The sequence below is a fragment of the Macaca thibetana genome, chromosome 3 (genome assembly GCF_024542745.1).
Source record: "Macaca thibetana thibetana isolate TM-01 chromosome 3, ASM2454274v1, whole genome shotgun sequence".
NCBI classification, from domain to species: Eukaryota; Metazoa; Chordata; class Mammalia; order Primates; family Cercopithecidae; genus Macaca; species Macaca thibetana.
The window spans coordinates 112,006,785-112,033,774 of record NC_065580.1 but is presented as its reverse complement, the minus strand read 5'-3'; the positions used below and the strand labels follow the sequence as shown (position 1 = coordinate 112,033,774).

Below are 26,990 nucleotides of genomic sequence, written 5' to 3'. Positions count from 1 at the left end.
GTCTGCAACAGTCCCTGTACAGGATTTCTGAGCTGTGGTAAGTAAAGAATGTGACTTTCTGACAGGTCCAGGAGCCCCAGGTTATCTTGAGACCACAAGGGGAAAGGAATTTACAGAACTCATGGTTATTTGAGGGCAAAAATCCATGGCTGAGCTTGGTTTTAAAAAGTCTTATGTAAGATTCCTTCTATAAAACAGAGTTCCATCAAAGCCCATTTAAAAATATCCTTTGTGAAAATAATTATTCTTGCTACACTTTATACAAATAACCAGGCCAAATATAATAAAGCAAATCAATCTTACCATGATTTGTCTTTAGTAAAAATGGGAAACTGGAGAGAAAAATACTGTGTTTCAAGAACTATGCTACACTTGTTGTTAAATTCTAGTCTCATTAGTTGTTTTTAAGTTTGTTTCTGCAATTGAGGCTAATGCTGTTTATTCCTGTCAACTAACCAGTTCCTTTTGTAGCAAGACAGGACAAGCCTACTGAATGTTTTCTTAAATTAAACACTTATTAATCTTTCAGATATCACCTGTTGTCAAAACTGAAGAGTTATGAATGGACCTTACCATACTGATGCTTTCTCATTGAACTCATCTCTTCCCTGAATGCAAGAGACACTCATAGTTAGGCAGGAATATCATTGCCTCTATTCAGCCTGAAGAAGTTACAGAAGATGGTTCTTTGCCTCTCTGCAACCCTTAGGATTAAGGGTTCTCTTATAAAAGGGAGGGAGTAAATGTGAGAGCATGTGAACCAGAACAAATCCATCTTAAACAGGAGCTGGGTAAAATGAGGCTGAAATCTACAAGGCTGCATTCCCAGACAGTTAAGGCATTCTAAGTCACAGGAAGAGATAGGAGATCAGCACAAAATACAGGTTATAAAGACCTTGCTGATAAAACAGTTTGCAGCAAAGGAGCTGGCCAAAACCCACGAAAACCAAAATGGTGATGAGAGTGACCACTGGTTATCCACACTGCTACATCCCCACTAGCTCCATGACAGTTTACAAATACCATGGCAATGTCAGGAATTTGCCCTATATTATCTAAAAAGGGGAGGCCTGAATAATCTACCCCTTGTTTAGCACATCATCAAGAAATAACCATAAAAATAGGCAACCATCAGCCCTTGGGGCTGCTCTGCCTATGGAGTAGCCATTCTTTCATTCCTTTACTTTCTTAATAAACTTGCTTTCACTTTGCACTGTGGACTCACCCTGAATTCCTTTTTGTGCAAGATCCAAGAACCCTCTGTTGGGGTCTGGATTGGGACCCCTTTCCTTTAACAAGTCTTGTGTGTCCTTTCTTCTCAATTCAGCCTGGCTTTCCCCATGAGAATAAAGTATTTAGACAAATGTGATGTTCACATCTCAGCTAATTTCCTTTATCTCGATCAAAGAATTAAATATGTGACTGGAAATTCCTGATTCCACTTAAAAATCTCATTACTGCCTGTCTCATTGTTTTAAAAATATTTTTGAAGAAGCAAATCTTAGGATGATAATTGCCCATTCACATGATTATTTATATCTCTTCTAGCGTCACAACTAACTTGTTTTCTTTTCCTGGTGCCTTTTTCCCCCTACTGCGTCTTTATTGCTCTTATTCTCATTGCCAGTGTTTCATTTTCTCACCAGTGCCCTCCAATGAAAGGAGCCCTTCATAGTTTACGCCAAATAACTTCTCTGTCCTTAGCCCCCTAGAGACCTTCTTTATGTTCTCTGTAGTTAATCTTTTCTTAACTTTGGCAGTTCTATCAGCTCTCAAAAGAGCTCTTGAGAATCTCTCTTTTTGAGGTTATTACCTGGTAATCAATGTCACTGCCTTGCATTGTATAAGGCATAAATTCTATGGGCATCTTTATAAACTCCTGATCATTTCAGCAATAAGCAACTATAACTTCTCACTATCTTCTAAACTACATCTTTCAAAAAAGAAAAAAATGTTTCTGGGATATTAGATGACTGGATGCTTTGCTTTGCTCTTACCATTTGGTTATTTATTGGAAAATATTTATCAAGTGCTGACTATGTGTCAGGTACTGGCATCAATACTTACAATAGAAAATGGGGGATTTACTAGCTCTGGCTGCTAGGAGCTCCTAGTCTAGTAGCTGCAGCAAATACATAAGCAAGTGTAAGATAGTGAGATTGCCAGAGGTTGCTGAAACACAGTGACTTCATTTTGAGTGAGAGCTAGAGAAATGAAGTTGAGACTTGCTGGGCTGCATTCTCTGAAAGTTAGGCATTCCTGGTCTCTAGATGTTTACAGTTAAGGGAACAAATTAATAATGTTTACTAAACAGACCCAGACTTGAGAGTGTCCAGATATTCTGATATCTGGACAACAAAGGCATCCCTAATTTTGCTTTAAAGATAATAATATCAATTCTTGCAAAATATAATAATTAAGACAAGTAATCCTTTATCACAAACCCTTGAGGCAGAGCACATCTCCCCATATATGCAAGCATTGTATTTAGGGTGGATGCCTTCCTCCTCTTACTTTAGGGAACATCCTACTCTGTCTATGGAGTAGCTGTCCTTTCACCACTTTACTTTCTTAATAAACTTGCTTTTACTTTGCACTGCAGACTCGCCCTGAATTCTTTCTTGTGTGAGACCCAAGAACCCTCTCTTGGGGTCTGGATCAGGACCCCTTTCCTGTAAGAATATTACTAATAGAGTTAGAGAAAAATCCTCTGACAACACCATAAATGCCTTCTGTTGAGAGACTGGAGATGAAAGAGTACATAGAAGGGAAAAGAATGTCATAATAATCCCACAAAATGTTTGAACAAAGTTTTGAGAAAAGAATAGGAGCTCTTCAGGCAGGGCACACAGCTAGGGGTGGGGCATACAAGGAAGAAAAAGCAGCAAGTGGGAAGGTAAGGATACCTGGAGAACCCTAGAGTTCAGAGAAAGCCGTAGTTGGCTGTAATAGAGACTCTGTATGGGGGCGTAAGAGGAGACGAGGATGGAAAGGTACTCAACGGTCAGAGAACAAAACTTAACAGATGATGTGTTTGAGCTTCCCTTTTGCCTGTTGAAAGTTTGCTTAAAAATCATCTGATAAAAGGCAGATTAATAAGGGGAAAGGCATATGAATGTATTAGTCTGCGGAGGGGAAAATCACAGAATGATTACCCAATATTCCACTGAGGCTAATTTAGGAGGTTGGGAAATATAGGTAATCCTATTGAGGGGCAATAAATGATTACTAGGGAGAATAAATGGATCGGAGAATGAATATCAACTTGTAAATAGTTCGCTTTGGAAAACAAATGAGCCTGACAGCCAGACATTATCTTGTGAAAGGGACTGTTCAGGGGTGGTTACATTCTTGGCCAAATGAGATAACAGGGAGGAGAAAGAAAAATTATTATTTTCCTTGAAGGGCACCTTGGGTCTTCATGTAGGTAGGGGAAAATTCTTGAAACCACCTTTGTAAAAAAAAAAAATATATATATATATATATATATATATGACCTCCGATGAAATATGACATAGCTAACTCCATCTTGTTTCCAACCTCACAAGCTCACTACCTTTGTTAACTTTAAAACATAGATGATAACAGTCCCTTCCCAAAACAAACCCTCTCCTTAATGGGAACCAAAACTGTCCTTGTAAGACTAATGAAAGTTCACAAATTTAGGATTTGGGAGTGGCCTGAATTCTGCCAAGATGTAGGTGTAGTTTAAAGATAACCAGTCATTGTTCCTAGAATCTCTTACTGTTTAATAGCCATGCAGTTGGAGATCACAAGATTTGTAACTTCCCCAATTGCTTCTCTAGATGACATCACTGTCAAAGATGTTTGAACCAGAGCAACTCCACCTTGAACAGGGGCTGGGTAAAACAAGGCTGAGACCTACTGGGCTGCATTCCCAGGAGGTGAGATATTCTAAGTCACAGGATGAGATAGGAGGTCAGTACAATATATAGGTCATAAACATCTTGCTGATAAAACAGGTTGTAGTAAAGAAGCTGGCCAAAACCCACCAAAACCAAGATGGCAATGAGAGTGACCTCTGGTCATCCTCATTGGTCATTGCATGCTATTTATAATGTATTAGCATGCTAAAAGACATTCTCACCAGCGTCATGACAGTTTACAGATGCCAAGGCAACATCAAACAGTTACCCTTTATGGTCTAAAATGGAGCTCTCAGTTCTGGGACTTGCCCATCCTTTTCTGGGGAAGCTCATGAATAATCCCCCCCTTGTTTGGCATATAATATAAAAGTAAAAATAAGTATCTTTGGTCAAGCAGCCCAAGCTGCTGCTCTACTTATGGAGTAGCCATTCTTAATAAACTTGCTTTCACTTTATGAACTCACCCAGAATTCTTTCTTGTGTGAGATCAAAGAACCCTCACTTAGGGTCTGGATTGGAACCCCTTTCCAGTAACATCTTTCTGGTGACCATAAAAGGATGATACTGAAGAGACCCCTGACCCAAAAGAAAATTGTCTGAATGCCCATATTGGCCAGCTTTGGGTAAGTGGGGTGCATTTACTTGGGTAGAGGATGGGATTGGGTTAGAGGCCCAACTTATGAGAGTTAGAGTCTCTCCTAAAACGAAGAGAGTTAAAGGCCCCTTTCAATAAAAGGCAAGGATATTTGACCAAACTTGGGTTTGCGGCCCAACTTAGGAAGATTAGACTCCCTTCTAAAATTTAGGGGATTAGAGGCCCCCTCAGTAAAATCCCTCTCAGCTAAGAAAGGATTTGGCACTATGGCATGTTAACTAGTATTGTCTTTGGATTAATCTGTCTTGTACTCCTTGCTGATGACTATGAGTGATAGGATTAGGCATGTACAGGAACATAGGGCATGGGGAGCTTTTGCCTTCCCAAAAGGGAAAACCTGAGAACTGATGAGACTGCTGGAAAAGATCCCCTATGAGCGGCCACCTGAACCTTACAGTGTTGCTGCAATGGGTGGATCTTTCTCTGGTCTCTCTGAGAATGCTTTTTTCCCTTCCTCTTCTTTGCCTTTGTTATGTTTTCTGCTACTCAGGGTGACCATCTTGCCCAGAGACCACATGTTGAAGAATGTCCTTGAAAGTTTGACCTTTTAACCGTGTGGCAGTACCTTCTCTTGGTCTCTGCCACCTGGAGGACAGAAATTTGGGGGCTCATGTGATAATCCTAAAAATTATCTTGAGCAACTAAAAGCCTTTGCAAGCTCAAAATTGACTGCTCTAGACTCCTTCTGGGAAGGGCAATGGAAACTGTCTGATGGCTGTAGCTCAGTAGCTAAGGCTTTGTCTTTTCACTGTGGTGGCCTGGGTTCAGGGTTCAGTTCCTGACTTAGGGAATGAGTCCTTTCTGGTTGCTATATATGTGACCTTCACCACCTGTTAATTCTCTTCTCATCCATAAACCATCTTGAATTTTTCTTTCTCTGAGCACCTGAGTGGTTACTTCTGGTAAAATTTAAAAGCCAGAAATATTGGCCTTTTGGCCTGGCTAAAGTTGAGTAATAAGAAATTTAAAAGAACTTTTTTTTTTTTAAGAGCACTATGGTTAAAAGTCAGCTTAATTAAAAGCAGCTATTCAAGCTCTAACAACCTGTAACTCCTTGGAAAAAACAGAGGAGGTGGCATAGACCCTGTTTTGGGAAAAACATCTGTTTTCCTCATGAAACCTCAAGAATTAAAAGTGAATACATCTCTCTCTAAATCTAAGGCTCTGTTCTGTTTTGCATGCATTGTCTGATGTTTTTGACTTTTGGGGATATCAGAAATTCGCATTATGAAAGAGCTTTGGTGTGTAATAACTATGTAGGAAATATACTTTGGGGGATACCTAATGGCAATTATGGGGAAATACGTGGCTTTTTGCAAGTTTGGATCAGAGAAACATGCTCTTGGCCACTTGGAAGGTATGGAGATATTCCCACCCTCTCACTGAGAGATAAGACTCTCATGGGGGATCAGCTAATCACAGAATAGGCTTCAGGTTATTTTGCAATGAAATGCATGGTAAAATCATGGCACTGTTTTTTTCTGTAGCATTTCTCTTTTGGGGATCTAGGATCTGATATAAAAATTGGACCATTAACTTTTGGAATCTGTTTTGTCTTCCAGTTGTGCCTGCTTATTGGGCTGTAGAAACTGCATGCTTTCCTAGCCTTGTTCCTTCAAAAGCTCCATCCTGAAGCCAATAATCCAATTAAGAAACTGGCAAATGAAAAATCTTAGAACTATTGAATCTTCTTCTGTCTGTTTTTGTATTTATGTGTGTTGTGTATGTGATGTTCATATATGAAAAATCTCCAATTAATTGGCTTAAAAATAATAAGTGCTTAGGCAAGGTGTGGTGGCTTATGCCTATAATCCCAACACTTTGGGAGGCTGAGGCAGGTGGATCATCTGAGGTCAGGAGTTCAAGACCAACCTGGCCAATATGATGAATCCCCATCTTTACTAAAAATACAAAATTAACCTATACCTGTAATTTCATCTACTCAGGAGTCTGAGGCAGGAAAATCACCTGAGCTGAAGAGACAGAAGTTGCAGTGAGCCAAGACTGCACCAGTAAACTCTAGCCTGGGCAACAGAGTGAGACTCCATCTCAAAAATGAAAATAATAATCATAAGTGCTTAAATAAAATATTTGTCAGAAAAATAAAACTAATGCCTTTTAGTTCACATGCCTTTGGTAAGCTTTGGGAAATAAGGACAGTTTTAAGGATTATTGGTAAAATAAAAATATCTTCAAAATTAAGACATTTGGTCTAAATTATTCAAGTCAGATATTAGGTTTGCTATATGCTTTACAATCATAACCTTTTGACCTTCTTTAGCTTTTGAAAACAGTTCAACTTGACTGCTTAACAGCTCGTTAAGGCCTGAGGACATGTGGGGTTAGCTATACCTTCTAGTTATGCTGGAAAGAGTCAGACTTTATCTGCACTTCTGTCTGGTGCCCTAGGCTCCACCCCGGTACATAATTAAAATAGCTTACTATCTAGGTTTTTCACCAAAAATAAAAGTTGCTAAGAGTTAACAGTGTAACATGTATTTGAGACTACTGAAGAAACAGTTCTAGACACAGGCATGTAAGGAAAGTAGAATGCAATTTTACCAAAAGCAGGCATGGGAATGTGGATTTCTTGCCTAAGTTTAGAGGGTTAAAGGATTGTTTTAAGTGAGATAGGAAAAATCTAAAGCTTTGAATAAGTTGTTTAAGATTTATGAAAAATTAATTGTGTGTGACTATATTGGCTGAAGTTAAATGGGTATTATTCAGTCATTCCATAAACTGAACATTGGAATAAAAGCACAACAGAGTTTTCTTAGAACATTGCTCTACTCTTTAACAACAACAGCAAGTTGTAAAGGGTTATAAAAGGTTTATAACAATCTTACCTTATGGTCATACTGATTAATATTGGATAGATTTATCTATAAGATTTTATTAAGAATTAGGTTCGACATCAATAGTGCACTAATGCAAGGGTAAGATTGACTTTCTCTCTTGAACAAGATTTTCACATAATATTTTTTAAAATGAAAGATTTTTGTCTTCCCTTTTGAATAAACTGTAGGAAAAATAAGGGAAGGAAAAGAGACACATTGTTTGGAAAGCTAAGTCTCCCCTCTTAATGAGGAGAAGTTTTTGCCTTTTTAAAATTTTTGATTTATCATTTTGGCTAAATTAGTGACTTATCTGGGATTTGATATTTGACAAACTTTCCAAAGTCAAATGATAAATTATGACTTTTTCTGATATGATTAATCTTTCAGATATCAGGTCCCCTAAAGTCCAAATTAGCTTATTTGGTATAAAAATCATACCGGAAACATTGTCAAATATGAAATGGTATTTGGCTTTCTTTGGGCTTTATTTGTGTAAATATGTTAGTGGTATGGTATGTGTTCCAAAATTATGGGAAATTCTTATGATCATGATATGACTTACTGTATGTTATTAATAGTTGTAATTGTTATGTTAAAATTGCTGTATTCCATGGAAGTAATCAAAATTGCTAGTCAATTATGGCTTTAATAGTAGCTGTCCTAAAACTTTTGTCATCCGCAGAAAATTGTAGTTTTGTTTTAATCCTCTTCAAAAGGTCACTTATAATCAGCTATAGGGCTTTGACAGGTGCTGTTGAATACAGGTTTCTAATAACTTTGTAGATTGTACATTAGAATAGAGGAAAAAAACTTTCAGGACTCTCATGGAGAGCTGGAATGTTCATGAATACCAAGCAGAACAGGAGTTAACTGCATGAACTGAACTAATAGAAGACTGAAGTAATGTTTTTGATTTTTTTTGCTTAAAACTAAGGGTCTTTAACTCAAAATCCTGTTTTGCTTTTGACTTTTTTTGCTGGTTTTTTTTTTTTTTTTCAAAAAAAAGAAAAGAAAAAACACTTTATTTGATGATCTTTTGTTTTGTTTTTCAAAGTCAAGGAAACTTTTCTTTTGAGCTATTTACAGCTTGTAACAATCGAGTAAAGTATACTCCTGTGAACAAAATTTGGAGTACACTTGTTTCTCTCTACCAAATCCCTCCAGAATTTGGAGAAGACAAGAGTGACCTCTGGTCATCCTCACTGCTCATTGTATGATAACTATAATGCATTAGCATGCTAAAAGACACTCCTACCAGTGCCATGACAGTCTACAAAAGCCATGGCAACATCAGAAAGTTACCAAATATGGTCTAAAATGGGGAGGAAGCCGCAGTTCTAGGAATTGCCTACCTCGGTCACAGAAAACTCGTGAATAATTCACCCTTGTTTGTCATATAATTGAGAAGTGATAATAAGTAATCTTGATCGAGCAACCCAAGCAGCTGCTCTGCCAATGGAGTAACCATTCTTGTATTCCTTTACTTTCTTAATATACTTGCATTAACTTTATGGACTCACCCTGAATTCTTCCTTGCATGAGATCCAAGATCCTCTCTTGGTGTCTGGATCAGGACCCCTTTCCAGTAACACCAGTATTGTCAAAACCTAAGACTGGTCTTTGAGATATTTTTCAAACTTTTGCATTATGGCAACCAAATGATTCTAGTCAGACCTGTGAGTCAGACCAAGAAACGGACTCCCACCCAGGAACTTTCATCCACAAACTGACTTAGCGCAAAGACAATTTAGATACTTATATTATTTCATCTTGTCTTATCAGCAGCATTAATTCGCTAGCCCTCTACCTGCCAAATAATCTTTAAAACCCTAGCCTCTGAGTTTCCTAGGAGGCAGACTTGAGAAATGTCTCCTGTCCTTTTGCTTAGCTGGACTTGCAATTATTAAACTCCTTATTTGCTGCAAAACCTGCTGCTCTCAGTGCATTGACTTTTCTGGGCAGTGGGCAAAAAGAACCTGTTGGGCTGTTACAGTCTGTTGCTTTCTAAGGGTCTTTAACTAAAATAATCTTTATAACAAGGAACCATATTTTGGGATGATGTTCCCTACACTCTTTCCGATGCTACTGGATTTCCATTTACTCTGCAGGTGATGATAGGATATTGAAGACTTTGAAGACTGAATGGGCTTGAAGTGAGGAATCAATTTGACAGGATATTGGAGAAATGAGAGTTCCAGGATAGGAAAATTATTTCAGCAGTTTAGGTGAGAGATTAAAGGCCACGGCAATGAAACTGAGAGTGCAAATTTTTAAGAACAGGCATTCAACAAAGCCTTGTTGACATTCATCAGCCAGACACTACAATTAAGGAAGGCAAAATGGCAGAGCATGGGTGCTGATGAAATTTGTGGAGGGAGGGACAGAAAAGAGTTAAAGTTCTTTGACAAGATTTTGACTTGGGGCCCCTGTGTAAATTCTGGTGCATTAACCAAGATGTGAATTCAGAAGAAAGAAAAGGATGGGTGGTGGTGAGGTGGGAACTTGTTCAGTTTTCAACATAATAGAATGTGAGTTTCCTAATGGTCATTAGAGTGAGGACTGAACTTAAGAGAGAAGACATTGCTGGAAAGGAAAAGGGAAGAGATAATTCATTTTTTATTCTAGATGCTAAGCCTTGTTCTAGTTGCTTAGGCTGCTGTAGGTGCCCAGTGGAAAGGGATTTTAATGATTTAGTGCAGGTATTAACATTCTGGATTCTGGTAGTTTCCTGTACTGGAGATTTCTCTTGATTTTAAAAATTCACACTGGGCCCTCTAGTTACATAAAAGTAATGCAAAAATTACTCCATGATTCTTGGATAAAAATGTAAAGGCATTATAAATACAAATGCAGATGCCATAACATGAGATGCTAAGTGGTCTGTTTAATCATGTAAATTGGGTATCTCCATGGCTGAACTATGGCCTTGAAGGGTTAGAGGCAAGTTTTTCATACATTCCAACTTAGATTGGCTGTTTGGTATTTCCCACATGGTATTTTTTAAGACTGACAAATCCGGACTTTGGCAAATTCACGATAGACAGTTATCGGCTGTGGAGGACACATGAGCACACAGCCTGTGGGAAAAATGAGGGTGGGAGTCCTCCTGAAAGAACCCAAAGAAAACAAGTAAAACTCATCCTTTCTTTCTATAAGAATCTGGTAAAAACAGACACAAAAGTAAAATCCAAAGAAACTTGGTGATTTTAGTGAAAGAGACAGAGATTTGAGCAGAGTATGTGGGACACTTATGGGAGATACACAACTCAGTAACAGTTGGAATAAGGTAGGGGTAAGGGGGAAACCAGAGAAATGCTTAAAGGAGGTGATGTTGGCCCTGAGTCTTGGGTGGTGAGCAATAGTTAGCCAGGTCAAAAGGTATGTGGAAGGCGTTGCAGGGAGAGAAAAGGGTGAAAGGCAGTGTGTTGCGGAGGGACACAGGTGAAGAGACAAAACAGCTGAATGAGCAGGAAGAGCTTCATACGCTTCAGTGTCCTAGTCTAGAGGGTCAAAATGGGAGGGGTGGGGAGTAGTGGGGTTGGGCTAAAAAACTTGAGCTACGCCCATGGAGGATGATAGCAAGTCATTGTATACTTTTAAGCAGGGGACCAATATGCCATCCCAGCAGTTGGGTGGAGGATTGAGTGCAGAACAGTCTAAAGAAGGGGAACACAGATAATTCTCACAGTAGATCCGGTCAAAAAAGTTGAAGACCTGAATCAGGTCAGGGTAACAGGGTTGGAGGGGAGAAGCAGATCAAAAATGGATATTAGGGTGGTAAAACTGATGGTCAACTGAGACTTTGGTGCTATTGATCAAAGTGGGGAATAAAAAAATAGCTTTAGATGTACTAAACTTGAGTTTCTATGGACATTAAGAGAGACATCTAGGCTAGAAACAGACTAAAGACCCTCACAGCAGGTGATGGGGAGGACTATGATAGGATTTACTGAGCATTTAATTTATGTCAGCTTCTGTGCTAATTGCTTTGCATTTATCAGGTCATTCATTCTTGCCCTGCTTTATTCTTCATAGCTCCTATCACTGTTATGTATTAAATAATTCATTGGCTCATTAGTTCAGTGTCTGCCCCACACCATTAATAGAAGTGCTACAATGACGAGGATTTTTAATATGTCTTGTTATCCCTGAATGGCATATATGAAGTATTCAAAACTTTCGGTGAATAAATAAGGGAAGCTTTGTGATAACTGTATCAGGTAGGGATGATTATTTTGCCCATTTGATGGATGTGAAAACTGAGGCTTAACAGATTACATCTCGTGTCCCACATCACATGGCTAGTCAGAACAAATACAGATCTTCAGATCTATATTTGGATAAATGACCTTTGAAATCACAGGGAAGTATTGAACTGATTTCCTAGAAAGAATGCAAAGAGTGAAAAAAGGTCAAAGAGGAAATCCTAGGGGAGCCCCAATCACTGTGGGAGAAAGAAGAATCTCCAAAGGAGACTGAAGGGGAGTGTCAGGGGCATAAGAGGAAGCCAGGAAAGGAACTGTGTTCTATAAACCAAAGAGGGAGAGCCTGCCCTGAATGAAGGGCTAGTAGTCAGTGTCACACTCAACTTAGGTTTTAGGGAAGATGTGCTCTGGAAATCAGGGATCTCTGTGGCAGAACTTTGGCCTTGAGGAGTAAGAGGCCAAGTTTTCCTTAGAGCACTAATGAGTGCTGGAGAACTTTGTCAGTGGGATGGCAGTGACAGAGTTGGCCTGGGGTAAGAAGTGAAGGGAAGGGAGTGGAGACCTGGGGGACAATAGTGTCCATGAGTCACCCATGAGAGAAAAGAGGAAAACAGACAGTGACAAGTAAGAAAGAGATGATGAAAGGTTCCCTTATTATAATGGGAGAGGATCCAGTTGTGTGGCTTGTGCTTGCTGCAGAATAAAATTGTGTGCATATGTGGGGGATGTGTATGTATGTGTGGGTGTGTGTAGGTGGGTGTATGTATGTTTGCATGTGTGTGTTTCATGAGTGAATCAATAAAATCTAATAATGGTTGTAAACCTCCTTTGTACATTGCAGAATGCAAAACAAATGTGAAGACTTATTACTTTCTGCTTAGGTTAACTTTGAGGAGATGATGCCTTCAGACTTCCCACCTTATGCTACATAAGCAGAAGGTTACGGCTGTGGCAAAGATCCTCATCACTACTCCTGTCAAAGGGAACTGTGCATTCTGCCCAATGCTGTTGTTTAGAGGGAGGTTATGTGAAGGAAATTCTTCCTCCTCTTAAGGAGAGAAAGTGCATTGTGCATCTGTTACTGAAAAACCTGGGGTTCAGTCTAGGTCCTGATGCCCACACACAAAAAGCCAATCACTGAGACAACAAGTATTGCCAGGGAAAAAGGCTTTAATTGGGTGCTGCAGCAGAAAAGTGTCAAATCCATCTCCTTGACTGACAAAAATTGGTGGGCTTTATATGATGGGCAAGGCAGGAAAACAGGAGTTAGAGAAGGGCAAGAGAGCAATCATAGAAAATAAGAGGCCTGGATGCAGTGATCTGGTGAGTTTCAGTACCCTTACTTTAGGGTCAGTTTCCTGAGGAGGAAACTCCGATAAGACAAATGTAAGTTTCAAGTTTTAAGACCAGGGAGGGTCAACTTCTATGTTTATCAAAAAAAAACCTGTAAATATCAGTTCTATGAGACAACTGAGCTGGTTTCACATCATTCCTCTCTCTGCAAGTGTTCATATGCCTGGAGCAGACCTGAGAGGAGCCACAGTGAAGGCCTCCCTGGCCATGTGGTCAGTGAGCTCCTCCCATGCTTAGGCAGCAGGTTGTCTTCTCACTTCTAGCACACACAGACTTGCCTGTGGACACAACCCACTACATAATTTGCAGGGCCCAGTGCAAAATGCAAATGTGAGGGCCCTTCTTTAGCTATGATTATGAACATAAAGTCAGTGACCACAGAGCATTAAACCAAAAGTGGGTCCTTCTCAGCACAGAGTCCTTTCCAAGGGCTGAGGCATGAGCTCTGCAGCTGGCCCTGCTGCAGACTGGACTACCAAACATCGTCAGTTTGGATGGATGCTTGAGTTCTCAGCATGTGTCATATCTTTGTAAACCTGGCCATTATGGAATTTCTTATATTACCAAAAAAAAAGATTATTTGCTCAGACTGATGCATACTTAGGTGATTTATCCCCCCATCTTTCTGGCAGGTTCTTTTCACTCTCTGTTGTGGATTCCTTGTCCCTGTGTCTGAAGTACCATCCTCAACTTTCTTTTCTCCTTACCTACTACACTACCTAGGTAGTATTGGAAATTTAATTACTTTCAAACCTGGGAACCAAGACAAAAATATCATTGACTTACATATTTGGTGAATTCCTGAAAATGCGAGCCCACAGCTATTATTTATATTTGATATTATATCCTCCCACAGGTGTCCATTACATTTTCAAAGACTTCCCTACAGGTGACTGCAGAGCATCCCAAACACTTTAAAGAATACAGGTGCACAATCATCCACAAATCTGAGAAAGAAAATACAAGTCTGCAAACTTTTTAAAAAATTATTTGATTTAAGTAATCAAATTATGTGAAATAATTTAATAGTGTTTATCTCACTTAATGTGAATATTTTCACATTTTACTGAAGAAAATTTAATGTGTTTGAATGCTTCCCCCAACTCCCGATGGGGGTGTTACACAATACAGAGTTTGTGCTCACATTACCATTCAAAAAAGTACAACAAATCCCAAAGTATGGCCCACATGGGTTATGGTTCAAGAATTGTGACCCTATATTAATATTCGCTTTAGGAAGCAATTTGCACCAGTCAATGTATAATCTGTTATCATTTGATTTGTACACAAACTCTCTGGGAATGTAATTTAATGGTCATTTAAACCACCTCTTTTATATTCAAAAAAAGGCCAAAAAACATGGTTATATACTTCCCAGATATTTTCATTTCTTTGGGAATATTTAGTGACTGCATGGAATTTTAATATTTAACTCATAAATCTTTATCTACCAATTCTTCATGAATTTATTGGAGTTAATAATCCTATATGTAAATACTACATAAAGAGGTTTCTGTTTTTAAAAATTCTGACATTACTGCAATTCATAAACATTTCTAACTTCACTGTAGACAAACAAAATATAACCCAAAAAAAGATGTATTCTATAGGTTGAATCATTTAGGAAGAAATGAAGGCATTTTATTTTTCTGGAAAGCTATGTATATATATACACGCCTAATGAGCACTTACAGCATTGTAGTTAGTGAGTGAATACTAACAATAGTTATAAATTCTGCAAAGATATAAATCTCTGCTAAGTGCAGGTGATTTGAGCTATTATCCCTGTTTACCAGATAAGCAAATAGAGGCACAAGGAGAAGGAAAATATTCTGTATTCGACCTTTGAGTTTACTGTTGGTCCACAGAGTAACTGTTTAGTTCCTGTGTGTTCCTTAGTTCTTTCTCTCCCTCCCCCTTCCCTCCTCCCCCTCCTCCTCTTTCCCCTCCTTTTTCTCCTCCTCCTCTTCTTGTTCTCTCCTTCTTCTTCTCCTGTAGTTGAATGCCATTAGCCCACTGTTCATTCTTTTGTGACTTAGATTTTCTATTATCTTCATTGTCACTAAGCATTTTTCAGTTCCTATGTGAAACATACAATTGATGTCTTCAAGATTAATCATTCTGTCTTCCTGAGGACAGAATTAAGTACAGTGAGAACTTATGAGATATTGGATGAGTTTTACTGGCCAACTCCAAAACCCATTACTTGGTAGAGCCGTCGAGGTTTAACACAATGAATGCCAAGAAAGATTTAGCAGCCGTAATTATAAATGCTACTGAAATGCTACTAAAAATGAGTAATATTTTAAAACATTCCTGCAATTATGTCTTGGTAATTCTTAACTGATGGAGAGCCACAGTTCATAAAACACCAGAGGGGCTGATGCTGGACAGGTTGAAGAATGATACAAATCTCAACTAGACTTGACAGAGGACTTCACAATAATTTGGCGTTCCTTATAATTTGGTGAAGTGAGTTTTCCCTTCAAGGAGACAGAGGCATGGAGACATTTGATAGTATACCTATTACAGAAATGAAGTCAGTGGTAGAGCCAGAATTAAAACTCAGGGCATCTGAGGATCCTATATCTGATATCACCCATTTAGCCACATAGAGGATGAATTGAGTCACCAGTGAAAATTCTGGGGGAGGGGGCCCTAAAATAATTTCTTCTGACTATGCTACATCTTATCTTGCCACACTGTGGGTGACAGAGCCTGTCCTCATTATCTTATGCCCAACCATGAGCCCTTGTGTAGGAGAAGTGAGAAAAATGAAGTCTGTGGTGTGATTTTGATTGTCATGTGGGAAGAGGATGTAAACGGCTCCCTCCTCATGGACTGGGGATCTGAGTGTGCAGGCCTTTAAACATGGATCCAGGGCACGGCTCTCTCTTCTCTGCCTGACAGCTGAGAGCGCACCTCCTACTTCCTTGGCCACAAGCACACATTTTTAATAAGACATCAGTTGAGCAGTAGAATATCGGATATGAGTTTTAATTGCATTCTGCTTCCCATAAGTTCTACCCCCTCATTGTTAAGGAAAATATCACTACCTTTGGGTTCACAAGGAAGCTTTCTTGATGGGCAGTCTCCAAATTTTACAAAAAAATTCCAGTGAAGATAAGACCCACTTCACCAGCATGTGGTGCAAAATAATGTCTCCTTTCTTCTGGTGTCCAAATCCTATTGACTCAAAGCCTTTGTTCCACTGATCGCGAGAAGGCTCTCCCTCTGCAGGTGCTTCAAATGCATTCTAAGTGGAAGGGGACCCGTAGTGATTAATAACCCTTTGCAGAGGAGGAAACTGGGAAGTCTGGCCACTTCCCCTGAGGGAGTGCTTTCTCTACTGCCTTTGCCACTGCCTGGTGTGGTCAGCAGGCGAATATTCTAGGGCAAGGCTGCAAGCCCCAAGGTGCTGAAGAGCACCTGGCCTTACTTCTGAATCCAGGGTGAGGAAGAAACTGCTTTTCCACTCAGGTTTATTCTCATCTATGGGTGCTTCACACCACACCCAGCCCAAATTCCAAGATACAATTCTATCACTTTATACTCAGACACAGACATTTTCTCCAGGGCTTATCATGGTGCCTGGACACTGGTTTGGGGGATGGGGGAGGTTACAGAACCCACTTTGCCAGAAAGAGCTCACCCTACCAACAATAAGACCCTGGCGTTAAGCCTAAATCCAACTCGCCTGGGAGCCCCTTGTCTCATCTGTTGGCCTCATCCAGAACAATGCCATGATATCAGATATCCTCTAATAACCCAGAACCTCAAAGCTTTCATTTCTTTCCTTCTAGATGGCTATTTGGCCCTTAATAGAAATCTGTTGCTACAAATAGATGCAGAGGAGAGGGGCAGTGCCCACCTTTATCCACCTGGGAAAATTGTGCCTCAGCAACTTGCTATGTTCACAAGAAGATCATGGTGTGCTCACCTCATATCGCATATTTAAATGGCTACGTATTTTTTCCCCAAAAAGCATTATTTGTTTTGCTGCTAAAACTAGAAATAACTAGAGCTGTTTGATGTCAGTTTTCAAAAAAATAAAAATAAAAATACAACAAACTAACTAATCAAAAAGATCCACTAACAGTACTGTCTTGGACTAAGTGGTCATTTCAATACAAACACTGTTGTTGAGGAAGAAGACAGAACTCTGATAAAATAGTTTTGTGTATGAAACAGTAGCCACCAACATAGATGTTCTGAATATGTAAAGGACCAAGAGAAAGCTCACGAAATCTAATGTGGCAAGGAAATTGAGGGTTGGAGGAAGAAAACCCCACCTCAGTCATACAGATCCCAGAAGATGCCCAAGTGCTGGATAATGAGGAAACAGATATGAGAGTGACCTGCCAGGACCCAAGTGGACCAGAGTTAAGAACATCCCACACATCCTTTGTGTGGACAAACTTAAAACTGGGCAGCTTGCACCACATTCCAGCTTAGGTAGGGTGGAATAATATCTAACATAAGACTAGATTCAGCATATAAGGCAAATGTTATGTACAATTAAAATATCTTTAAAAATCTCACAATCCATCCATAGGTTCAGAAAGTATTGCTTTGTGGGCATAACCCCAGAAGAACATCAGGTTCTCATCTATTTCTCTATTCTTGGGCATATGCATTGAGTGGCAGGTGGTATCACCTACGACATTGTCATGTTCTTTTTCTCAAGTGCATAGAGTTGGAATCACGTGAGTCACATGTGCATATGATGCGGCTGCATTGTATGTGGGAAGGGGAAACATGTCTATGTGGCATCTTGAAAAAACTAATCACACAAAGGAAAGGCAGTATCTGTCAGAAAATACAAAAGAAAAGCCTACCTCTTAAACTAGTCTTGGTATTGAAACAGAAAAACATTTTTTTTTTTGCTCTTGCCAATAATCTGTCCATCTGAGATAAAGCCAAAAAATTACAGGAGCTAAAGAAGAGATTGACACAATTCTTGAAACACTTTTTAGAGTATTTCTAAACTTTCTAAACACTTTATAAAGTGTTTCTAAATCTGGCTCCCAGGGCACCACACTAGTTCTGCTTCAATTGTACTGGTCTTTCCCTGTCAGTCTCTGTTGCTCCTTCCCCCTCATCTTCTCAACCTCCAAAGATTGACGTCTCACTAGGCTTAGCCTTTGGATCCCTTTTTTTCTATGTATTCACTCACTTGCTTAGTGATTGCTTTTGTTCCCATGGCTTTATAGGCCACATATCCCCACATGTAGACGCTGATGTCTCTGCATTTATGTCTCTAGCCAGAGCTCCAGATTCACATGCATAACTAGTTACCTAACATTTCCACTTTGATGTAGCAAAAATCTCAGGCAAGCATGTCTAAAACCAAACCCTGGAGTCTTTGTTTTAATCATATTGGCTCTTCTTCCTCTAATACATCCCCTCTCTGTTAAAGACACCACTGTTCACCAAGTTACTCAGGTCAAATATCTGGAGTCATTCAGTTCTCTCTCTCTCCCACGCAGTGTCTAATCTATCAGCAAATTCTGTTGTCTGGATCTTCAAATTTTACGCATCATCATCTTTTTTGACACCACTCTCATCCAGGCCACTGACATCTCCTGCCTGGACCTTCGCTATCCTTCTCTAACTAATCTTCCTTCATATTCTTACCCCTCACAGACCATTCTCCTCACAATGGCCAGAGATACCTTTTAAAGATATAAATTAGATTACAAGTGACTCCGTTGTTCAAAAGTTTCCAGTGGCTTTCCATTGTGGTTGGAATAAAATCTCAAGTCTCTTTATGGCTTTCAAAACTCTTCATGATCTGGTTCCCACCTAACTTTTCAAACACATCTCATGCCTTTGGACTCTTATAAAACTAACCTCAAGTTTATTTGGCTTTTAACAGTTTCTAGAACCACACCAAACTTTTCACCTCATCAGAACATTTTTGTTTGCTAGTCCCTTAAGCCTGGAACCACCTTCTGCAGTTTTAGCATAGCTGGCTCCAAGCCTAAAAAGCTATACATAGAGCAGAAGGAAGAGTGTAATTAAAAGAGCTAACCAGGTCTTACTTCACACTTCAGATCCTTAGCGCCATGGATCAGACCTGTGTTGGGAAGAAAGAAGTCATTTAAATCAAGTTTATGATTGAATCTTTAATCTAGATACATGTTAATACAGAAAACATTGTAGAATTTGCCTAAGATGTTATTGAAAGATATAGATGGGAAATTCACTATACCATGGTTGAGGGCAAAGTTTGGGGGAAAAATTAAGAAAAAAAGAATAAAAAATACATCATATCTATAGTGTCGCCATTTAACATTTCTCAACAAACAGTTTCTGTGGTTTAGGAAAGGCCACAGATGCACACTTATATCAGAACCAACCACATGGTGAAACTTCCGCCTTGGTTCTAATAATATTCCAGTTGACTCCTTTTAGTTTTCTAAGTAATGTATCTGGGACGTATTATAAGAATCTTATACCCCAATTAAGTAGTATTATGTGTTAAGCAATAAAAACAATTCTCACAATGCAAGTAGTCAAAAAAAATTGAATTCTTGAATATATTTACTAAAATAAAACAAAGTAAAGGTGTACTTCAACTGATGGAGATGAAAATGTAAAACAACTTAAGAATAAAAAAGATCTACAGTAAATATTAAAACCATTAACTATATAGAGTGAAGTACGCTGCTTATAAATATTAATTAGAAACATAAATGCACAAGTCACTATGGTTCTTTAAAAAACAATGGCATATTACACAATTAGTCATGTAATTCAAAAATGGATCTAATATCCCAGGTCAATTAATGGCAAGTAAGAAGTAAAACAAGTATAGAATAGATGAAGTAAAAACGTACCAAATTCTTTACTACAAATATTGTCAGACTTAAAAGTTCTTGAAAATTAGAGACATGTAGATTTAGATGTGTGGCTTGATACTCTGAAAGAGATTCAAGTGGAATAAAAAATATATGTAACTTGCAATCACTATAAAATATTAAAGAAAAGCCTTAATATTGATATTCTCAAGAGTCATTGTGAACTGAAGGAAAAATCACTTTTGTTTTATACAAAATTTATTTGCAAATATAGGAAAACATTTAGGGAAATGTAACAGTCTTGTAGTTATTAACACTGTGTCTGTTAAAGAAAATTACTTTTTTAAATGTAGGCACATAAAATAAATATTAATATAATGATAAATTAGTATATGTTTATTTACTTTTGACTTAAAAGTATATCTTCTCTTTACATGTTCATAAAATATTTAGCATATATTAGTGTACAAAACATCAATAATTTTCCAACAGCAGTTATTGCACAAAATATCACATCAAAATTCCTTAAAGTTATACCAAAATATGCATTTTTAAAACTTCAGTCTCATTAGTTTCTTTGGATCTTTGGTTAGCATTTAGTATATAAAATTTCAAATACCCAACTCTCAGTTTTCTTAGAAATGGAACCTCCAATTTTTGGCTGCACAGATAGCCAACTAGAATAAGGACTTCCCTTGCACCTAGGTTAGACATGTGACTACATTCAAGCCAATGAGATGCAACATGTACCTTCTGGTACATGTCCTTCAAGAGAAGGGATATCCCTTTCCTTGTCATTTTCTTTTGCCTGCTGCCACAACAATGAATTGGAGCATAAGTAGCTGTCCTGGGTTCTGGAGCATCAGCTAGGGATGGCTGAGCAGCACAGCAGATAATCCTGGGAATCCGATGGTACCAAGACTTCTCTAGATACCTTTATTGGGAGCCGTTTCTGGTTAGTGATAGAAAAATAAACCCTAACTGGGTTGTGTGGAAGCTGAAGTGGTTGACAAGAAGCAACAGCAAGGAGTGCAGGCTACTCTTTCTAAAAGCTTCACAGTGAAACAAGGAAAATGTGGAGCAGTAGTTTGTGGGAGATCAAGACTGGGAGAGAGATAACCTTTTCTGGGGCATTTCAGGAGAATCTGGAATGTTTATACTCTGAATTCAAGAGAGAATTGCCTGGGAAGAGAGAGAAAAATTGAACAAACTGTTGCAACAAAATCTAAGAAGGGCTAGGAAGGAATAGAATCAAAAGCAAATGGGGAAGAGACTAATCTCCTGTGGCAGAAAGGAAGAATAAATAGCGATAAAGACACATTTGGCTAATACCTAGGTGATTGGGTTGGTCTGTGCAGCAAACCACCATGGCACACATTTACCTAGGTAACAAACCTGCACATCCTGCACATGTACGACAGAACTTAAAATAAAAGTTGAAGAAAAAAAGGACACATTTGAAAGTTCAGGGTAAGTAAGTTAAGGATGCAGTAGTCTCCATTTTTTCCCCAAAACTTGAGAAGCAAAGCAAGTCTTAAGAATGAAGAAAGTAGTCAAGGTTTGAATAATCCTTGAGGGATTTGAAAGACAAGCAAACAGCAGAAAAGAAAAGGAAAAAAAAAAAAATTCTTGAGTGTTCCCGAGGTCTCACCTGAAGGCCATAGAATATTTGTCATTTCCCAGTGAGCAAAGCAAAATGACTTCCTTCAGCAGTGCTTCACAGCTTAGAAATCAGAGTCGGTCAGAATGAATCACTAGGCTGTTGTAGAACAGACTATTTGCAAGGCTTATACAGCAGAAGATCAAAGGGTTGGTGGAAATGAGTGTGTTCATGACAGTGTGGTGGAAATAATAAACCATGAAGTCCAGACAAGTTAGGAAATACATCGAAATAAGAAGGGACTGAGAGTCTGATTCAATAGAGACAAGGGAAGGCGATTAGGCTTGGGCACATTGACAGTGAGCAGAGCAGCTATGAAGACATGGCGGTGACAATGGAAAGAGGGAACCTGGCGGTCCACACAGGGAAGATCACAGCAGAATACGGGAAGTCAGAGGTGGAGCGGAAAGGCCAAGGGATGGCTGCAAATGAAGTTACAGCAGAGAGGGGGGAAAGTGGTCAGAGCAGAGGGGATCAAATGACTGAAGTTGGGAAGTGAAGTGCCTCATCCAAATCAAAGTTGAAATCACCCGTGGTTTTGGAAGGAAAAGGCTTAGAAAAAAAATACGAATCCAGAGTCCAGCCTTGTTCCAGAAGCTATGGCTATAAACCCAAAACTCATGGAGACAAGCAGCCATTGGAAATAAGAGAGCAGCCCAACCAGCTAAAGAGATGCTTCTTGTCAGTATCACCCAGGACTTTCCATAAATGTAAAACCCACAAAATGCGCACGTTAGGTCTGCTTTAAAGTAATTTTTAGAAAAATATTTTATTACTATTAAATCACTGTGAGTGAGATACGTTGAGTTCTTACTGTTATTTTTGTTTTCCTAATAATAATATCTTAGTACTTACAACAGAACCGTGCAGGATCAAGGTAGTATTGATTTTTTACTTTTTCTCTTGTTCCAGTAGAGGGCACTCAAAGCTCAAATAAATGCATGCAATCATTTTTACAGCAATTGTTGTTTTATATAATTAAAACTCATCTTTAAATGAAAAAGAGAACATCTAATTTAATAAAACTTAATTACTAGTCATGCATGTAAATTTTACTAAAATGAGATGAGATCTTATAAGTGTCTAAATGAGGACATGCCTCCCCAGACACACTTCTTTCATTTTCACTCAGCGCACAACTAAAAGCGGAAAGGAAATTCTCTTGTCTAAGATGTGAGTTGGGCTTTCAAAACACCAAGTCTGCCACAGACACCTGATCCTCAAGTTCTATTTTCATTCCCATCTGGACTTCTTCGATAAGGGTTTTCAATACACTGGAAAATAATCCTGTGGGCTACTGGACAAATATCTTTCAATGGAAAACATCTAAGAAAGAGTTAATAAGACAGAAATGACATTGGAACTAGAGAGGCCACCCTCTGAAATATGTACAACCAATGAATGAGATGGTTAATACTGAGGTTGTTGCCACCGCACAGTCCATAAGAAGTTCTCAGGAAAGTTTCAAGAAGATCTTATGCTTTAGAGAGTTAAGAAAATGCAAGTATTATCACTGCTTGAGGGAAGACTATCTTCCAAGCACAAGATTAACTCTGTGTGGCTTTGGTTCCACGGGACAGAGTGGCGGTGGAAGATACAAACAGTGGTAACATTGCTGTCCTCCTAGAGGAACTAGGCCCTGGGATCAAATGATTCTACTGCTGACGTCTTTGCCATGGTGGGGCTGCTATGATCCAAACATGGCAGCTTTTCCAGACACAGAGAACATTTCAGTTTGAATTTATTTTTTACGTTGGAGTAATGATTCTTTGTGGGGAGCACATGGGAATCATGCCAGCATCCTTCAATAATGGTGATCCATCAACATGAATTCGCGTCTTCAGTAGAGTTCCGGATGCTACAGGGGAGAGAAAACTGTCTCCAGAAAAGTCTTTTTGGCAAGGATGGTAGCCCTGGCATTATAAAGAGTATGTTATGACTTATTGATAACGGATTTTTAAAATAACTAGTTGCAAGACTTTGAAACATTTTGATTTAAGAACTCCCTTTATCTGCACCTCATCCTGACTAGACACACAGTCCTCCTTGCACTCAGAAACTGAGTCTCTTTTCCCCAGGAATAGCTCAGTGCTGGGATTCTCCTGTCATATTAGAGATGCATCAACTCTGTTACACTCAGAATGCAAATACCAGCGAGGCCAAAGTCTAAGAAGCTATGCAAAATGGAGGTTTTGGTTTTTTTTTTTTTTTTTTTTAAAGCACTTTCCCTTTTTCCTAATAACATGGCAGTACAAGATAAGGGATTTAGAATTTAAGACCCTGAGGGTGTCCACACATCAATAATGACAATCAAAGTACTTTAAAACTGTAGGTTAAATATAGAATATTTATGGGTTGGTGTCATCATTGGCCATATCTAGCCTTGCCATCTATCGTTGAAAGACCAGGCTGCCGCTGTCTCATTGTTTATTCTTTTTCTCAGTTCTCTGACAGCGGCTTGGCTTATAGTTGTAGGCAATAAATTACAAGGTTGAGTCTAGTTTCTAACCTTGTGGCTAAAGATCTCCCATTACCTGGTTAGGCAAGCTAAATATTTTACTTAAAATGGCATCCTTAATCATTATAAGAAAATCATTCAAATGAGAGTGAATGCTGATGGCCTTAACATGAACAAGCAGTTCCCTTTACAAGTGTGGTAGAGTGGCAAACACACAGTAGTGCAGCCAGAAGGTCTGCCTTCTATAATTTGGGCAAGTGTTTCTTCCCTCTGAGTCTCAGTTACTCCTTCTTCACCCAAAGCAAATAATCTGTAGACTCTTTGCCTGTAGGTATGATTTTTGTATCACCTAGGATGCATTCTGCTGCAAGCAACAACAATAACAAAAAACCTAGCTAAAAGTGGCTTAATAAATAAAGGTGCATCTGGTCTTACCCGACAGGAAGTCTAGGCACCAGGAAATTCCAGGGAAGTTCAGTCAGGAGCTCAATGATGTCAACCATCTCTGCAATCATCTTGGCCTTTGCTTCAAGATCACAAGATGGCTGTTCCCAGTATCATATCCTCACACGGTGACATTTAGAGACAGAAAAATTGGTATTTTTCTTATTTCCATTTTCTTAAGGGCTGAAAACACTACTCCAGAAGTTCCAGACTTCACCTCACTGACCAAAATTGTGCAAAATGTCCATTCCTGGGTGAACCACTGGTCTAGGATACAGAATTACCATAGTTAGCCTGGATCGATCAACATTCTCCCCCTGTGGCAGCAAAGAGTTCCAGACTGCCCTGCCATACAAGGTGAACATGAACAAAATCAGGGTTCAGTGAGGAAAGGGTGGTGGCAGGTGACTATGGCTCCTTCCCAATCTCTATTTGCATGGAAACGTATACACAGATTTACTCATTCATACCCCTAATGACTAGTATTTCTATCTAACTAACACAGTTCCATCAGGTAGACTCTGCCCTCTTTGCTGCACAGTTTGGAAACTGTCCTCTTTAGAACATATTTTCAGTTTGGTCAAAGTACTTAGGAGCGCATACAAGGCCCCACATATTAAATTCCTCAAACAGGATCTCCTAAGCCTGCTTTAACTTTATTGAATCCCAATCCCTGTAACTAATGACATTCCATGATATCAATTATGGGGAGAGTTGATCTGTCATCACTGCTAGAGCCTCACTAAGTGGCGATGGCATAGAAGGAGAGAGGAACATAGGGTTGCTTCTAAAACTCATCATGATCAAAAGGTCAACTTCATATAACCAGTTTTTTTCTGTCCCTGTGGTTTGATAATTTCCTTCAGAAAAGACCCAGAAGCCTCCATTTACCATATATGTCCTCATCTTTCCATTTCAGGAAACCTCTTCAATTCACGATGGTCTCACTTGTGTTCAGCATGGTACACTGTCTTCCCTTCCCTCCACGAGGATGGTTCCACAGATGAAAACAGGTAATTTATGACCGGGGCAAAGTGATGTGGCTTCTATTCTTTACCCTTTCACCTCTGGCTTCATTGTCTTTGTCTGAAATCCTGTTACTGGGGATGGAGGGGAAACGGAGCTTTTCTTTTGGAGTTGGGCTGGAGTTCCTCCTTATCTCAGTCCAGCTGAGCTGGGACTGCAATTTGTTCTGGGAGACTGTCACACTGGAAAAGTAACTGAGCTCATAAATTAGAAGAGAGCTGAGGTCCAAAATACCAGAAGGTGAATCAGGATGTTCTCAACAGTCAGAGGAGCAGGGCAGAGGCAGATGTCAGTTGGGAAATGGATCCAGAAATTCAGTGCCAGGACAGTGTGAGCAGGAGAAAGCACCTCCCCCCGCATCAAGGGAACAAATAGAGAGAAGGGGACGGAGCAACTGATGGACATGTGGGTCTGCCAGTCTGGCTTAACCAGGAGTCGTTTGGATAAAAAAAGTCTTCCAAGTTGTTTGCATCATCAATCTATTGGGCTTTGAGAATGGCAGTGATAAAAATAAGAACACATTTCTAATTTTCTTGTTTGAAATAGAGTTGCTTTGGGATTGAAAGCTATTTATTCTTATACTAATCTGAGGTTCTCCCTTGTTTTCATACTTTAACCTCATCTTACTCAAGATTCTTTCTAGATTTAGGGATCATTATTCACATGCAGTTACATTGTATCTTCAGGGAAAATGAGTTGGCATGGAGTTTGTTGTGTCTGTCTCCCTATTATTGCTGTGGATTTAGATGTGTTATTTTGTACAACATGTTAAAGAAAATAACCTGGAGACACTATGCATGTACATTTGGGTTCAGACGACAATTTAGTCGATAGATTCATTCTGTGTAGAGCAATTAAGCTGTATTTTCTTAAACATGCCTGCATTGAAAAAGAATGATTTTCTAGGGATAAATCTATCTATTGATAACTATATCTATATCTATGTCTACATCTATATCTATACCTAATCTCTATCTATATTTACATATGTCTTAGTTGAGAAGCCTTTTAGCTTCAAGGAATAGAAACTCGACTAATACTAACTTAGTCATGCAGAGGCTTATATGTCTCAGTTAACAATACACTTGGAGCCAGACAGTCCAAAAGCTACTGTTTTCATCTTTTTGCTCTGCCATTCTTAGCATGATGGCTTATTGCCTCAGTGTCAAAAGGTGACTGCTCCAGCTCTAGCCATCTCATCTGTGTCCAAGTCAGGAGAAAAAGAAAATTGCTGGCACTTTCTGTACTTTTATCAGGAAACGATGGGTCTCATGGGCTTGCTACCTACAGTGAAAGCTGGGAAAAGGTGCTTTTTGTTTTTCCAGCCTTCATGGAAGAGGTGGCCCCAGAAGAATGGGGCTGGGGGTGATTCTGAAGTAAAGCAGCTAAGAATGACCCACGCCTCGCTGCAGTGAAGACCCAACACAGGGCAGCAGTGACAATCTAAGGACAAGATCTTGTTTGTTGGTTTTAACTTGGGCATTTTTATAGGGTTTTCTTATTTAAAGGAAACTTTGCTTGGAATGCCGTAACAGCCCTGAACAATAGTAGATGTTTAGAGCTTCAGAAGCTGAATTTAGAAACAGCCTGAGGGCTGGCGAGTGGGAATGTTAAAAACAACTTTTTAAATCTAATGTTTACTTATTTGCCTTGCATTTCTTC

At 39.1% G+C, this 26,990-nt stretch overlaps 2 long non-coding RNA genes across 2 annotated transcripts in view; both read right to left on the bottom strand.

Moving 5' to 3' along the window:
• Nucleotides 1–26,990, bottom strand: part of LOC126951437 (uncharacterized) — an 85,310-nt gene that overhangs the window by 23,833 nt on the left and 34,487 nt on the right. The gene's annotated exons all lie outside the window — the stretch shown is intronic.
• On the bottom strand, nucleotides 18,672–26,307 carry LOC126951439 (uncharacterized). Its single transcript, XR_007724474.1, has 3 exons — nucleotides 24,294–26,307; nucleotides 19,780–19,862; nucleotides 18,672–19,016 (listed from the first exon to the last, which is right to left on the bottom strand). It is a non-coding gene; the product is annotated as an uncharacterized LOC126951439 (long non-coding RNA).